Raw genomic sequence first — 15,155 nt, 5'->3', positions numbered from 1 at the left:
TCACCTTTGACACAACTACTCCCACGCTAAACCAGTCTGGTTGCATCTAAACATTTTTGTCCGTGCCGACATATTGAACACGACAGGATTTCATTGTGTTACTTCCCATTTTGTAACAGGACGGAGGACGCCAATCATTACACACTGGTGAATAAAATGGCAGGCAGGAAAAGACCCGTTAGCCCATCAGGCCAGTCCAGCACCTAGTGATGTCTCGTGCATCACAACATGTACACTCCCAAACCCACCCGAAGGCCATGTAATCTCCTGGGAGAGGCGAGAAGCCGGGCCAAGTAAGAGGAAAAAAACTGGAAAATTACTCTTTGACCCCTTTAAGTAATCAAAATTAGTCCAGGAGACCACTCTGGCACTGATTTACATCAGCAAGTACCTTCCTCTTGTAAGAACTGATCACTACCCCACACAGAAACAAGTCCAGCTCTTGCTTGAAGGGATATAGCCAATCAGCGTTCATGGCCCATATCATGACCATCGTTTTCTTTCTGTTTCCTAATTTAACTCACGCATTCTGCCCCAGCAGGGGTACTCTGACCTGCAGCTGTGGCTATATCATGTCACAAATGCGAAGCAGGGAGTACAAAATAATTTGTCGCAGTTTCTCGTGAGTCCAACACGTTGAGCGAGCCCTGGAGAGAGCTCATCTTAATAAAGCAGAGAAGGTGCTTGAACTTGCAACTTCCATTTAAGCCAGCATGTTGCTCCTGATTGGAGAGAGGGTGTGCCATTTTATATTCAATGAAGGAACATATCTCCATTCAAGAAAGGAGTCCATTCCAAAATGGCTGCTTCAACTGCTGTAAAGCAGCCCAGAAAGCAAATCAGCAATTTGACTCCATTTGGACTTGAAGACATGTGTTTCCTAATGGAAAAGAACATTGGAGTACATTTGAAGAGGGAGAACATTACTTATGCTTCGGTAGGTGTCCGTGCCTGCCCTGGGAGTGTCTGCAAAAAGGCTTGATGACTTCATCTCTCCTGTATTTTTTAATGGTAATTTAGTGGTTTGTGGCATTTTTTTCCTGGTGGTTTGGCAAAAAGAAAGGTTTTCATCCAATCCCTGGTGGTCTGTTTGGAGATCTAAACATATAATAATCCAGTCTGGTGGGACAAGAGTAGGCATGTACCTGAGTCCTGATCAGTGCCAACCTGATGGTTAGTGGAAGGGAGGGCAGGAGGGTAATTTCAGGTATGTATTTCAACCAAGATGGGAAATATCCCATTGTACTTTAAGTACCTTTTTGTATATTCCATTTGTGATGGTTTGTTTTCAGATCTATTTTGTATATTACTTGTCTGTTTCCAAGAGCTTGACTGTCTATGAAGATGTTTTTTACATCCCATTCTTGTTCATATTGGGACAGGGTGTGTATAAATCGCTCTTAGTCTAAATTGCATGTATCCAGTCAGTCCATTCTGTAGGAAGCCAAGAGCTACCATACTATTAACCCAGCTTGGGGTGGGGAGAGGAGGGGATGCACACATCTTACTGCTCCAGGTTAGGGAAAAGGGAATACATCTAGATCTTAATACAAGAACCAAGCACTGCATATGCTGGAAATATTAAATCAAAGCAGAAAATGCTGGAAATATTTAGTAAGTCTGACAACACCTGTAGAGAGAAAAACAGAGTTGAGGTTCCAGGTTGATGACCCTACATCAGAACCTCTTCTGGCCAGTTCTGACAAAGGGCCACAAACCTGAAACATTCTCTTATATTTTCTCTCTCTGCGGTTGTTGCTAGGCCTGCTGAATATTTCCAGCATTTTCTGTTTATATATTATGTTGGCCTGAGAAGCAATTCCATTTTCTATTAGTCCAAGTTAAGGCAAGTGTCCATCAAGTCTCTGCTGGTCCAAGCTGAGGAGAAATGGAAGGCAATATATATCTAATGTCTGCTGGTTTGGCTTGGAGGAAGGTATGTGCCTATTTTCTGTCATGCTTATCAAATCTTTGTTGGCGTGCGATTATTGGAGGTATGCATTCAACATTTGGAGTCAGTAATGTATCCAATATCTGTTGGTTTAGATTGGAAGGAGGTACTCAATTAGCTTAGACTGGAAGTAGATACCTATTCAATCTCTTTTGGTCTAGATTGCAGAAAACAATTTTGAAATCTTTGTTGGCCCGGGTTTGTGGGATGTACATATTCTTGCTCTGTTGCGTTAGGTTGACAGTAACTATAAATCCAATGTCTGTTTGTCTTGGTCTTTTGGAGCTAAAGGCAATAAATCTCTTTTTGTGTAACCTGGAGGGAGTGATGTATTCTGCTTGGAGTGGGGCCTAAAGCCAGCCTTTTGACTCAGAGGCATAAACACTACCACGGAGCCAGTGGTCAAAACCTCCAGACACAAAGCCAACCCAATATTTAGAAACCATATTCCAGACTACACTCACTGTGCTGCTTGGTTCAAACCTTTCACCTTTGACTCAGGAAAAAAATGCCGCCAGGAAGCCAGAGGCTCACTCACTATGGGAGAGAGTAAAATATCCACCTCTGTTAGTCTGGGTTTTCATCTGGTTTGAGGGTAATGGGTCCAAGTATTGCTGGTTGAGCTTGAGGTGTCCTATATAATCTCCATTCTTATGTATCAGTTTCTCTGTCTGAACTTCAAATTCGAATTCAGAGAGTCAGGATGCTAGCCCTCGGCTTGGATTTCGCCATGACAGAGAGGCTCTCCATCGTGGTGAAAATCCCAGAAATGGACAGAATTTCTAATTTCCGGCCCCCGAACCCGGCATTTCCCACCCTCGCGGGGGCCGGGGCTGGAGTCAGGCCGGTGTTAGCTCGTGTACCATTTGCAGAGGCGGCTGTGCCATTTAAATCAGCAGCTGCCTCCACTGAAGTGCGATTTTTGAACCCCAGCTGAGGGGGGAACCTGATAGAGGTGTGCAAAATTACGAGGGGTGTAGACAGGATAGATAGGTAGAAACTTTTCCCCTTAGCAGAGGTGTCAATAACCAGGGGGCATAGATTTAAGGTAAGGGGCAGGAGGTTTAGAGGGGATTTGAGGAAAAAAATGTTCACCCAGAGGGTGGCTGGAATCTGGAACACACTGCCTGAGGGGGTGGTAAAGGCAGGAACCCTCACAACATTTAAGAAGCATTTAGATGAGCACTTGAAACGCCATAGCATACAGGGCTATGGGCCAAGTGCTGGAAAATGGGATTAGAATAGATAGGTGCTTGATGGCCGGCATGGACACGATGGGCCGAAGGGCCTGTTTCTGTGCTGTATAACTCTGTGACTCTATGGCCAGAATTTTGACGTTGGCGTGCGGGGGCGGGTCCAGCACGCCGGCGCGTAAAATGACGCGTGGTGACGTCGGGCGTGCGTCCTGACATCAGCACGGGTCATTTAGATACTACATTCGGTGGGCTGGCACCAGAGGCGGCTGCGCGACTGTAGAACTGTCAACGGCCTATTAAGGCCATTAAAAACCCAATTAAAGTAGTTATCAATGAGCCCAAGCAGCCTTCGCATTTTTCAGGAAACCTCATCCACAGGCCAGATGAGATTTCCCGAAGGCTTTATTAAATAAGTAAATAATTTTTGCACAATTCATAAACAGGCCCCAGCTCATCTGACACTGTCACATGGGGGGACATGTCTAAATAATTTTTAACTGTATTATTTCTGAACTTTTTTAATGTACTTAATCTCCCTGAGGCACAGAGCTGCCTCAGGGAGATTTCTGCGCTCTTTATCATGCGCATGCGCGAAAGAGCACAGGCCCAGACTCTCCTTCCTCTCCTCGCCTGCAGAGGCAGCGCTGAGCACTACCGGCCATGCATCACACTGGGCGGGCCTTAATTGGCCCGCCCACATAAAATGGCGGCACGCAGCCAATCGTGGACGGTGATCAGCTCCGCGCCAGCCCGTGCTCCCGACCAGCCTGCCCAACATGCAGAAAATTTTCCCCTATGACTCTATGAATCCTGGAGTGCACAGAGCAGACCAGTTAGGAGGAGGTCTGAACTTGGTGGATTCTGTGAATAGCTAGGGTACCCCTCTGGAAACGTAAGGTACCCTTTTGGATAGGATCCCGGGACACCTTTGGGACAGATAAGGCACCCTTTGGGAGAGGGAAGGCACCCTTTGGGAATATTAGAATTAAATAAGATTACGCACTTTTTAGGCACAAACTAATTGGAACTGTCAACCTGTGCAGGAAGTGTCAAGCTGCCAAGGAACTGTCAAGCTGTCAAGGAGCTGTCAAGCTGTCCAAGAAATGTCAAGTTGTCAAGGAACTGTTAAACTGTCCATGAAGTGTCAAAGGACACTAGGTGAGTGGACATGGAGGGGGTAAGGGCAATGAGTGGTGGGTGCGGAATATGGGCTGGCATGAGTTGGCACTAAGTTGCCATAAGGGGTATGAGGGGCCATGGTAGTGGGTGGAGGTACATGCTGGCATACATGTAGGTTGGCATAGATGGGGCATAGGGAGTGTGTGGGGGTGAGTGGGGTGGTGAGGGGCGAAGACTGGAGGGAGGTTTTTTGGCTTTTCTTTATTTAAACACAGTGCCAACACAAACATAAAGTGACCTTGTGCCCAGCCCACCTACACACCCAGCAGCCTCCGCACTCGTTCCGGGGTCGTCTCCCTAACTGCTATTTCAGGCCATTGGCGCGCCACCTGCACCACCCCTCAGAATCTGACCTTCAGGCAGCCATTTTTAAAGGTCATCTTGCCAAGCTGGGAAATCTCCCGACTCTATGCACCCAAACCTGGGGATGAAGATCTGGGCCCCTGACTATTAAACACAACGTGTTCCTATTTAAAACTTAAATAAATACAATAGTGATATAAACCTTCTTCATATAAAGGCTTCAAAAGTATGAGCTCTTTGTATTCTTTAACTAAGTGAATGTGTCAAGGTTATTCACAGCACGAGTAAAACAGCGTCTTACTGAAAACTACCAATTAAATTATTTACTTCAATAAATACTTTACTAGGCTTTTCAACAATTTTAAGTCTAGGTGGTTGTAAGGCAAATCCAGATAAAATAGATTGCTTGTGGGCAACATATAAATACCCAGAGACTTGAGTTATTGAACAATAGTGCTTACTGATGGCCTATTGGAACCTTACCTACCTGTGAACTAAACAACAAACACTCGAGGTTTGGTCTATTTATTTGCAGAGAAGTAGAATTATTTGAAAAAGGAAGCAATTGCTTATGAAAATTTAAAACAATACAGATCTGCGTCGATTACAATTGTCTTTAAGACCTGAAAACTGTAAGTTAGTTCCTGACTTTTCCGGAACACACACACGCATGCATTCATGAACACTGAAAACAATTGGGTGTGCATTTCAGTACACAGACAGGTGCATACATGCAGGGAAGTTGAAATACATGTGTGCGAATGTAACACATACTCTTGCGTGCATAATGCAATGGCTATGTATGCATCTAAAATCCCACATGCAGGGGGATGAGCACATGCATGCATGTTCACTGAAAGCCTTGCGTGTTCAAGCAAATGTACATCTGTGTACACAAACACAAAGACACACACAAAAACACTCGCACCTCTCAGTATTAATGTTGTATTTTCCTAAGGATTTTTATTAGGGAGAACCAAACCACTTACATTTACTCTCAGGTGGTACCTGGCATGTCTACAGTGAATGAGTCTTCCATAATAGCCGCATTAACTACAATCATTTCTGTCTATATTTTGGAGTGCTTTCTTCCTGTTTGAACTTTTAGGAATCTCTGCTCCTTTTGGCAAATTAAGTTTGATTATTTCATATCTCATTTCACCTCATGAATGGGATTCCTATAACTGCATTTCCTGAAACAAAAATCAGAACACCAACCCAGCTTCCACTTAGCTGAAAGCTCCTGTAAATGTTCCATCTGGTTGGACCATCAAATCAAACTCATCCAAACCTCATTATATGACTGTACCACGGACTTCTAGCTCCTTCATCCTGCCCTGTTATGGACTTGCAATGTGCTCCTCATTAAGACACACAAAATGCTTGGCTCTGTGTTCTAATGAGGATGGAGTGTGTCTGAAATGTTCAAATATGATTCAGTGACATCTACTGCATTCTGAAAATCCCCAAAATATGCAACAAGTGCTGAACACATGTCAGACAGTAAGGAGTACACAGCTGGAACTGATCAATGTGCAGTGATCAGCACAGCAGCATGAAAATAGGTTGAGCCCTACTTTTGCTTGCCAAGAGTTTAAAGGAAATTCCCAGGCTAGGTGATTATCAGCAAAAGACTTCAATTCTGACAATGAGTGGCTCTCTTATTAAAACTGTAGTGTAGAAATGTAGGATAAAATGAATAAGTGCCTTAAATGATGTTTCTAAGCCTTCAGTTTAACTGGGGGAGATGATAAAGCACAAAACAGTTGAGGAGCTGGGGAATGCTTAGGGCTGACAAAGACTATTATAGTCCAGCTGGCCAGCACCAACATTCAAAAATGATTAAATTATACCATTCTAGATTCTAACCTTAGTACCAAAAGATAGTTTATATCCCTCAGTGCCATTTTACACTGCATCTCAGATCCCTCAGGATTTTGTACTCTATCTCTTTAATCTCAACACTCTATGTTCTGTTGCTTATCAACTCATCCTCATCCACATTCACTGTCTCATTAGATAATTTTTCATGGATTGTCACATTGACATGGTGGAGCGGCTTATGCATTCTGGCGATCCCTTGAGCAATGCCATCAGGGGCTCCTTGCACCTGGTGAAACCACTGACGGTGGCAAGGTTGGGGGGAGTTGCCAGGAAAAGTGCAGTCCAAAGAACATGCAAGTAAAGGAAGAGTGCATCTCACTGGCTGTGAGGACAGAAGAAGGCTGCAGTGGCACGGTGGTCCCGATCATCTTGGTTTGACATGTCACTGAAATCTGATCACTAAGCGATTAAGGTCATGTGGACAACGATGGTGCCCCAAGGTCCCCATGTTAAATGAAGTCATGCGCAGTCTTCTATCAAGGCCCATCAGCCAAGTCCTGTGGCAATGAAGGACTGGCGATGGGGATGGGCTGAGAATCTGCTCAAGGCTCCAGATGCATGAACATCCTGGGAGTTACCATTGACCAGAAACTGAACTGGACTAGCCATATAAATACTGTGGCTACGAGAGCAGGTCAGAGGCTGGGAATTCTGGAGAGAGTAACTCACCTCCTGATTCTCCAAAGCCTGTCTACCATCTACATGGCACAAGTAAGGAGTGTGATGGAATACTCTCCACTTGCCTGGATGAGTGCAGATCCAGCAACACTCAAGAAGTTCAACATCATCCAGGACCCTGCAGAACCCTGCAGTCTGCTTGAATGGTACCCCATTCATGACCTTAAACATTTACTCCCTCCACTAGCGCTGTACAGTAGCAGCAGTGTGTACCATCCACAACATGCACTGCAGCAACTCACCAAGGCTCCTTCAACAGCACCTTCCAAACCCGCAGTTTCCACCACCTAGAAGGACAAAGGCAGCAGATGCATGGGAACACCACCACCTGGAAATTCCCTCCAATCCACTCACCACCCTCACTTGGATCACTGTTCCTTCACTGTTGTTGGGTCAAAACCCTGGAACTCCCTTCCTAACAGCATTGTGTGTATTCCTACACCTCATGAACTGCAGGGGTTCAAGAAGGCAGCTCACCATCACTTTCTCAAGGGCAATTAGCCAACGAAGGCCATATTCCTGTGAAAGAATAAAAAAATGTCATAGGACACCTTTGTTGAGGCAAAGCTGTTTCTGGGCAGCAGCATGTGTGACTGTGCAGTCCTTTTCAGGATACTCTCTGCTCACCCCAAATGGGGAGGGGGCTCTTAAAGGTGCCAAGGATGCCAACTTCCTTGATTGTCTGTTCTACATGTTCATTGCTTTCTGTGTGAGGTTGACAAGAGAACAAGGTGTTACTTTTGCTGATTGATATGCAGTTGATATTGGTGCCCGCAGGTAACCTAAAGTTATGATTTCATACCTGAATAGAAGAATGAAATTTGAACAACGGAAAGAGAGTCTTTCGATAATCATGCCGACAAACCCATTACAGCTAATCTTATAATGTGAATTCAATTGTTCAGCTGTTGATGTTATGTAGTGGAAGGGAAATCCACATGTATGACAAAAGCGAAAAAAGAAAGAACTTACATTTATGTAGTGCCTTTCACAACGTCAGGACATCCCAATGAAGTACTTTTGAAACACAGTCACTGTTGTAATGTAGGAAGCACCACAGCCAACTTGCACACAGAAAGCTCCCACTAGCAGCAAAGAGATAATGTCCAGCTAATCAGTTTTATTGATCCTGGTTAAGGGATAAATATTCGCTGGTGAGAGATCTGCCCTTCCATTCGAATAGCACCGTGGGTTTTTTTTGTATTCTTTCATGGGATGTGAGCAACACTGGCAAAGCAACATTTGTTGCCCATCCTAATTGCCCTTGAGAAGATGGTGGTGAGCTGCCTCTTGCCACTCCCAGTGCTCTGGTACGCCCACCTGAGGGAACAGATATGGACGCGGTTTCAAGTCTCATCTAAAGTATAGCACCTCTGACAGCCTGACTAGCACTTCCTCAGTATTACGCTGGTGTGTCAGCCGAGAATCTCTGGTGTAAAGTAATAAGGTCACAGCTGTGGATGTTTGTACTGTTAGATTCTTTGGGATGTGTGCTTTGTAAAAGAGTCCAATGATAAGGGCATTTTGGACCTAAACTGAGCTTTAGCTTCTTACACATTTTTGCGACTTTATTAGTGCAACCCTTTGATAAGCGGTAGGCGAGTTGGTCCAGGCTCCCTGAGCTCCTACTCACATGTTCAGAATTAGGCTCAATTCACACAATGAAATTTTAGTGGTCACCAATGCTTAGCTTAGCACTGTACAGGGTGGGTCAGTGATGTCACAGCTAATTAAGGTACATTACCTCCTGCTGTAAAGGATTATCATCCCTGTCTTTCAATATCCCATAATGTCCGTTTATTACTAAACACTACTTAAATAGTACCAGTTGACAAAAATACTAATTAAAGTCAATTATTAGGGGTGGATTTCATTTGCATGAGCGAGACAAGAATCGTCTCATTCCTCGGGGGCAGTAAACACAGCCTATTTAAATCCGAATTTGAAGTGAGACTTGTTACCTCCCACTCTGTTGCACTGATGCTGGCACATTATTTTCTTTTTAATATTTGCTTCAATGTAAATGTGCTGTTAAACATATAAATACAAGACACGATTATACTTGCCTACAAAGCAGAGCCTACTGTTCTTAAATTATGTGAAGAATTTATAAATATTGCCAGTGTGTTGGAGTTCTTGGCATTCATTGCGTTCCTATGAGGAATTAGGGTGCAAAATTCATGTTTTTCCCCATGGTTTGGGTGAGGAAACGTGGGGAGTGGGGCAGGAATATTCAGTGGAAGTAGTTCTATTGAGTCTTTAATACATGTCACTTGCCAAGTGGCTCAGAGCAGTGTTAAGTGTGGCTAGTAGCAGGCACATAATCAGCCAACACTTTGGACTGCACAAAAGGAAGAAGAGCCACTGCTTGCAATGATATCTTAAAGGTATTCTCAAAGATCTTGTTGACGTAACGGCTAGAGTGATGCTTCCAACATAACTCTTGGGCTGGGAGGGCCTATCAAAGATAATAGAGCAGGATCCCAAGGGAAGCACCAATCTTTAACAAAAGGCATGAAACTTGTAAATGTTGATGGACAGAGAGACTTGAGCGCACTAATAAAAGGGACACAAAAAATTGACATGCAGATACAGCAAGCAAAGGCCATGGCATGTTTGCCTTTATTACTAGGGGACTTGAAGAGTACAGGAGTCTTGCTACAATTGTAAGGGGCTTTGGTGAGACCACACCAGGAGTACTGTGTGTAGTTTTGGTCTGCATATTTAAGAAAGGATATACTTTCATTGGTAGTAGTACAGCAAAGGTTCACTAGATTGAGATGAGGGGGTTGTCCCTTGATGTCCGAGAACCGGGAAAATTGAGCCTACATTCTCTGCAGTTTAGAAGGATGAGGGGTGATCTCATTGAAACATTCTTTACAGAGTAGGTACTGAGGCACTTTTTCCCTCGGGAAAGGAGGCACACTTTCCGGATAAAGGGCCAATCATTTAGGGCTGAAATGAGGAGAAATTTCTTCACTCAAAGGGTTGTGAATCTTTGGAATTCTCTACCCCAGATGGTTGTGGATGCACCATCATTGAATATATTTAAGGATGATATAGACAGATTTATGATCTCTTGAGGAATCAATGGATAGTAGGGAGTGGGTGGGAAAGTAGAACTGAAGCCCAAAATCATTCATTATCAATATTGAAGGGTGGAGTATGGCCTTCTCCTGCTCCTATTTCTTATGCTCTTAAAGTGCATCATGTTTTTAAGTCTCTACGGAATGATACTAACAATATATAAGTGGCTACATTTCAGATTGGTGTTTACTTTTACTGATTAATCGATGCTAATTGTCTCTGGGTCAAAATTCTGGAACTGCCTACCCTAAGAGCATTGTGAGAGTATCTTCATCACATGGGCTGCAACAGTTCAAGGAGAAGGCCTGTTACCACATTCTCATGTGGTGACAAGAATGGGCCAATAAATGCCATCCTTACCTGTGAGACCTATATATTACAAACATTTTTTAAAAATCAACAAAATCATCTTATACAGCAAAATTTCTCGCACATACCATGACACGACAGAAATTGCATTGAACCAAAGTGTGCAGAAGAGAACAAAAAACCTATATGAGTCATCAAATAAAAGAACATAAAATTTACTTATAAGAGTTTTAGATAATGGAACACATCAGCTTTCTTCACTATTAAATAAGAATTTAGAAAGTTCCTGTTCAAATCAACTGTAAGAAGCAACCTCTCCTGGAAAATGATGTATCAGTCATAATATCAGTCAAGGTTATTTCTTCAATTGCGCCCATTTAACTTGCTGACAGCTCCTCGGAGACATCCTCAGGCTTTGCAGGAAAGGTTGCTGACTGCCCGCCAAAGAAATCAACAGATAAACAACAGCATCTCCCTGCTCCGCCAACATGACCTCAAGCCCCTCATCAATTGTGGCTAACCCATAAACTCAAAAATAGCCATTTCCTCTGCCTTGTCTAATATCATGCCTGTGAATAAATTATAATTAATCTATTTTGTCTGTCTACGTACATTGTGGTGTCGTTGGAACAGGAGTCAGGTAATGGGGGTATGGGCCATGTCAACCTAAATGCCTATGACGATTGCATTCCACAATGACAGGTCAGTAGCATGAACAAGCTGCAGTTCCCCCATTGTTTATTAAAGAGTAAGTGCCCCATCAAAAATATTATTCTAACTTAGCTATCAGATGCTGACTCTGCAAGAGATTCCAGGATTTCTTCAGATTTTCAGCATCCAGTTTAAAAATATCTCATGAGATAAAAGCAAAATATTGCGGATGATGGAAATCTGAAACAAAAACAGAAACTGCTGGAAAAACTCAGCGGGCTGAATTTTCCCCCCTTCGGTCGGGAAGTTGAATGGCGGGTGCGCACAGGCGTGCTTCCGATCGGTGCCCCCATTTGGGGGCACGGCGCCCACCCAGCATGATATCCGGCGGGAAGCGCTATGTGCATGCGCACGAAAGAGCGCATTCATCTCCCTGAGGCTAAGTGAGGCCTCAGGGAGATCGGCTGTAAATGTCAAAAAGATTAAAAAAAAGAAAAAGAAAATTTCCCTAACATGTCCCCTCATGTGACAATGTCACATGAGTTGGGACATGTCCATAATTTTCACAAAAACTTTATTAAAATTTTTTAAAAGCTATATGAAACCTCATCCCACCCGTGGATGAGGTTTCGTGCTTTTTCCAATTCGCACTGGGGCTCCTGGCCTGCCTGCCAACCTTAAGGTTGGATGGGCAGGTCCTTTAATTACTTAATTGCCTCTGTCAATGGCCTCAATTGACCATTGACAGGTCGGCGGGCGCGCAGCTGATTTCGCTGTGCCCCCGCCTTCCTGAAAATGTAAATGGGACGTGGTGATTTTGGGAGTTCCCCCCAACGTCACTGCACATCATTTTACGCGTTGGCGAACGGGACAGGCTCCCGCTCGCCGATGTGTAAAATCCTGCCCAGCAGGTCTAACAGCATCTGTGGAGAGAAAAACAAAGTTAATGTTTCCAGTCCGTATAGCCTTATACTTTTAAGAAGAGTTGAAGAAGAGTCTTACGGACTCGAAACATTAACTCTGTTTTTCTCTCCACAGGTGCTGTCAAACCTGCTGAGTTTTTCCAACATTTTCTGTTTTTGCTGCTGTTGTTGTTAAAAATACCTCTCATAATTTTATTTTGGCTGCTCTATTAGTAAAATGGCTATACATAAAACTGAGTGGAGGAAATACCGACTTCGAATAAAGCAAGTCTGTATAGTATTTAACTGAGGGATCAACCAATGTATAAGCAGCTGGGAACTCAATAGAATGACTAGAATTTCAAAAAGCAACCACTAATATTTATATAGCACCTTTTACATAGTAACATATCTCAAGGTCCTTCACAAGACTGTAATCAGACCAAAAAATTAACACCGAAACAAAGAAGGAGACATTAGGGCAGGTGACTAAAAGCTTGGCCAAGGTTAGGTTTTAAGGAGCATCTTAAAGGAAGAGAGGTAGCCAAGTGGAGAGGTTTAGGGAGGGAATTCCAGAGCCTGGGGCCAAGACCCTTGGCTACCAAGTCTAGGGCCTAAACAGCTGAAGGCACGACCTTCACCAATAGTGGAGTGAAGGGAATTGGGGATGCACTAGCCATGGTTGGCGCTGACGGGGTTAATTGGTAAAGGCTAAAGAACATCTGGAAGATTAATTTGAACAGTGGGTCAGAAAATGGATGCCTCTACCAAGGAACCTTTTCCTGTTTCTGACAGAGCAGTGGTGCAAGCCCAAGATTGATGTGCCACAGAAAGGAGTGGGAAATACGCCAAAATGAATCAAAGCAGTGCTAAAAGGAAATGGAAATGCAACGAGTTACAGTTTTAACTAAAATGAAATATGTTATTGTACTATACTGTTCTGTTTCATGTTCTTTCAGTCTAGAAATATTGACCTTATACTTTTAAGAAGTGACTATACAATGCAGTCTACGCCTTGCACCTTTCAAAGGACAGTGGGGGGGTTGGATCTGGTGAGAGGGGGGGGGGGTTGTGGGGTCCTGTCATATTTCTTCTATAACTTCCAAATACTTGTTGCTGTGCCGAATGAGAAAAAATAATGCTAAACTGCACCACGCGACATTTCTCAAAGCACAGCAAAATAATTCATATATATACACACAAAAGTAGACTCCAGCTATTTACTCTTGCTGTAGAAAGAGATGCATCTTTAATTTAACATGATACATAATTTGTCTCAGTATGGCCTTCTCTGCTGGTGAGGTTTGAGTTACATTCTGTCTGATGTATGACCTTGCTGAGCATGAAGTTTGTCAGCATCCTATGCATTGTTCAGGTGGCAGGCAGCAGTGACAGTGTGGGTTCAAAGAGATGAGAAAAACTGTTTCGGTAAAGTATAAGTAGTGCTGATAATGATACCCCAGAAAATACCTGGCTCTTGTCAAACAGGTTCTGAGAACCAACAGGATGTCATATTCTACTTTCTTCGCCTTCTAACAATGAAAATTAATCTAAGGAACTCACTGTGCATTTGGGTTAATCTAGTGCTACAGCATTACACTCCCAATTCAAGGATCCAGCAATGTATCCAGTATCAGCAGTCATTCTGTTGATTTACTCTGGGGAAGATTTGCAACGTGTCAGCCAGGATACTTATGAAATTCTCTCTATTCAGGCCTTTCAAACAAATGTATCTTCCCATTGGTCAGTTGAGGAATGACATTGGCAGTGACTGAAGAGGACTTTATCTACTCAGAACTGGAGCATGAAATGTGGTGATAGGAGGCCACAGCACAGCATTTAAAAATAAACTGTCTCTACTATGGCTTGACTTGGTGGCCAAATGGGGTGCATTCATAACACGGCCAAATAGGTTGAGTGTCAACTTGCAAATCCCTCCAACACAGTAAGAGTGGGGGAAATTCCTGGTCAGCCATGTTGTGGAAAGAAGGTTAGAGCCTCTACCATCGCTACCCATAGCTCCAGACTATCACATGCATGTTAAAAACGCATGTTGCCACAGCAACTTGCATTCCCTGAGTGAACTGTAACACAGCACCACCACGATGGCGTGTTCTGCAGTTTAATTCTTAACCTGAATAAGGCACAATTTGATGTTGTTAACTGATACTGCGACTGATTGACTTTTCTAAGTATTAATGTGTGAAAAACCTTTAGGTGATTAGTGCAATGAAAGTTAGCACTGCTGATTTGTTTAAAGGGAGAGCAAGAAAAGAAAGGACTTGCATTTATTTGGCACCTATCATCGCCTTTCCCAATGGCATACTTTTGAAGTGTAGTCACTGTTGTGATGTAAGGAACACAGCAGCCAAAAATTGTGCACAGAACAAACATCAATGAAGTATTAACCAGATAATCCATTAAAGTGAGGTTGGCTGAGGGATTTAAATTAGCTAGGACAGCAAGGAAAATCCCATGCTCTTCTTTGAAACTGTAACATAGGATCTTTCACATCCATAGTTTAAAATCTCATCCACAAGACAGCAGCTCTGATAATACAGCACTCCCACAGTACTGCACTGGAGTGTCAACTTAGATTTTGTGCTTGACTCACAGGTGTGGGAATTGACCCCTCAACCTCCTGACTCAGAGGCAAAAGAGCTACCATTGAGCCACAGTTGATACGAAATGAAGCAGCAGGTTCTTTTAAAAGCAAATGAGTGTTTTATGTCCCCCATGGATATTTTTACATGGGAAGATCTTGTGGCGCATTGGGTACCATCCCTGCCTCTGAGCCAGAAGCTTCAGGTTCATGTCCCGCTGCAGGACTTGATGGCCACTGAAGGTACATTCATAACATGACCAAGCAGGTTGATTATCAACATGTAAATCTTTCCAATACACCTGTGGTAAGTGGTTAGGGTGGAAGAGTCTCCTGGTCAGCCATGCTTGATGCAGAGTGACACCCCTCAAGCTGTGGGCCAGAATATTACACTTGTTGGGCGGGCGCACACC

General features: G+C 43.5%; 1 long non-coding RNA gene across 2 annotated transcripts in view; it reads left to right on the top strand.

Annotated features, from left to right (window-relative positions):
- The window catches only part of LOC144693453 (uncharacterized), a 150,494-nt gene that overhangs the window by 12,118 nt on the left and 123,221 nt on the right, over positions 1–15,155 (top strand). For both annotated transcript variants that reach the window (XR_013579530.1, XR_013579529.1), the window contains exon 2: positions 14,757–14,985. This is a non-coding gene — a long non-coding RNA (uncharacterized LOC144693453). The remainder of the gene's footprint in view (positions 1–14,756; positions 14,986–15,155) is intronic.

This window comes from Cetorhinus maximus, chromosome 18 (genome assembly GCF_964194155.1).
Source record: "Cetorhinus maximus chromosome 18, sCetMax3.hap1.1, whole genome shotgun sequence".
NCBI classification, from domain to species: Eukaryota; Metazoa; Chordata; class Chondrichthyes; order Lamniformes; family Cetorhinidae; genus Cetorhinus; species Cetorhinus maximus.
This window is presented reverse-complemented; position numbering and strand designations above follow the sequence as displayed.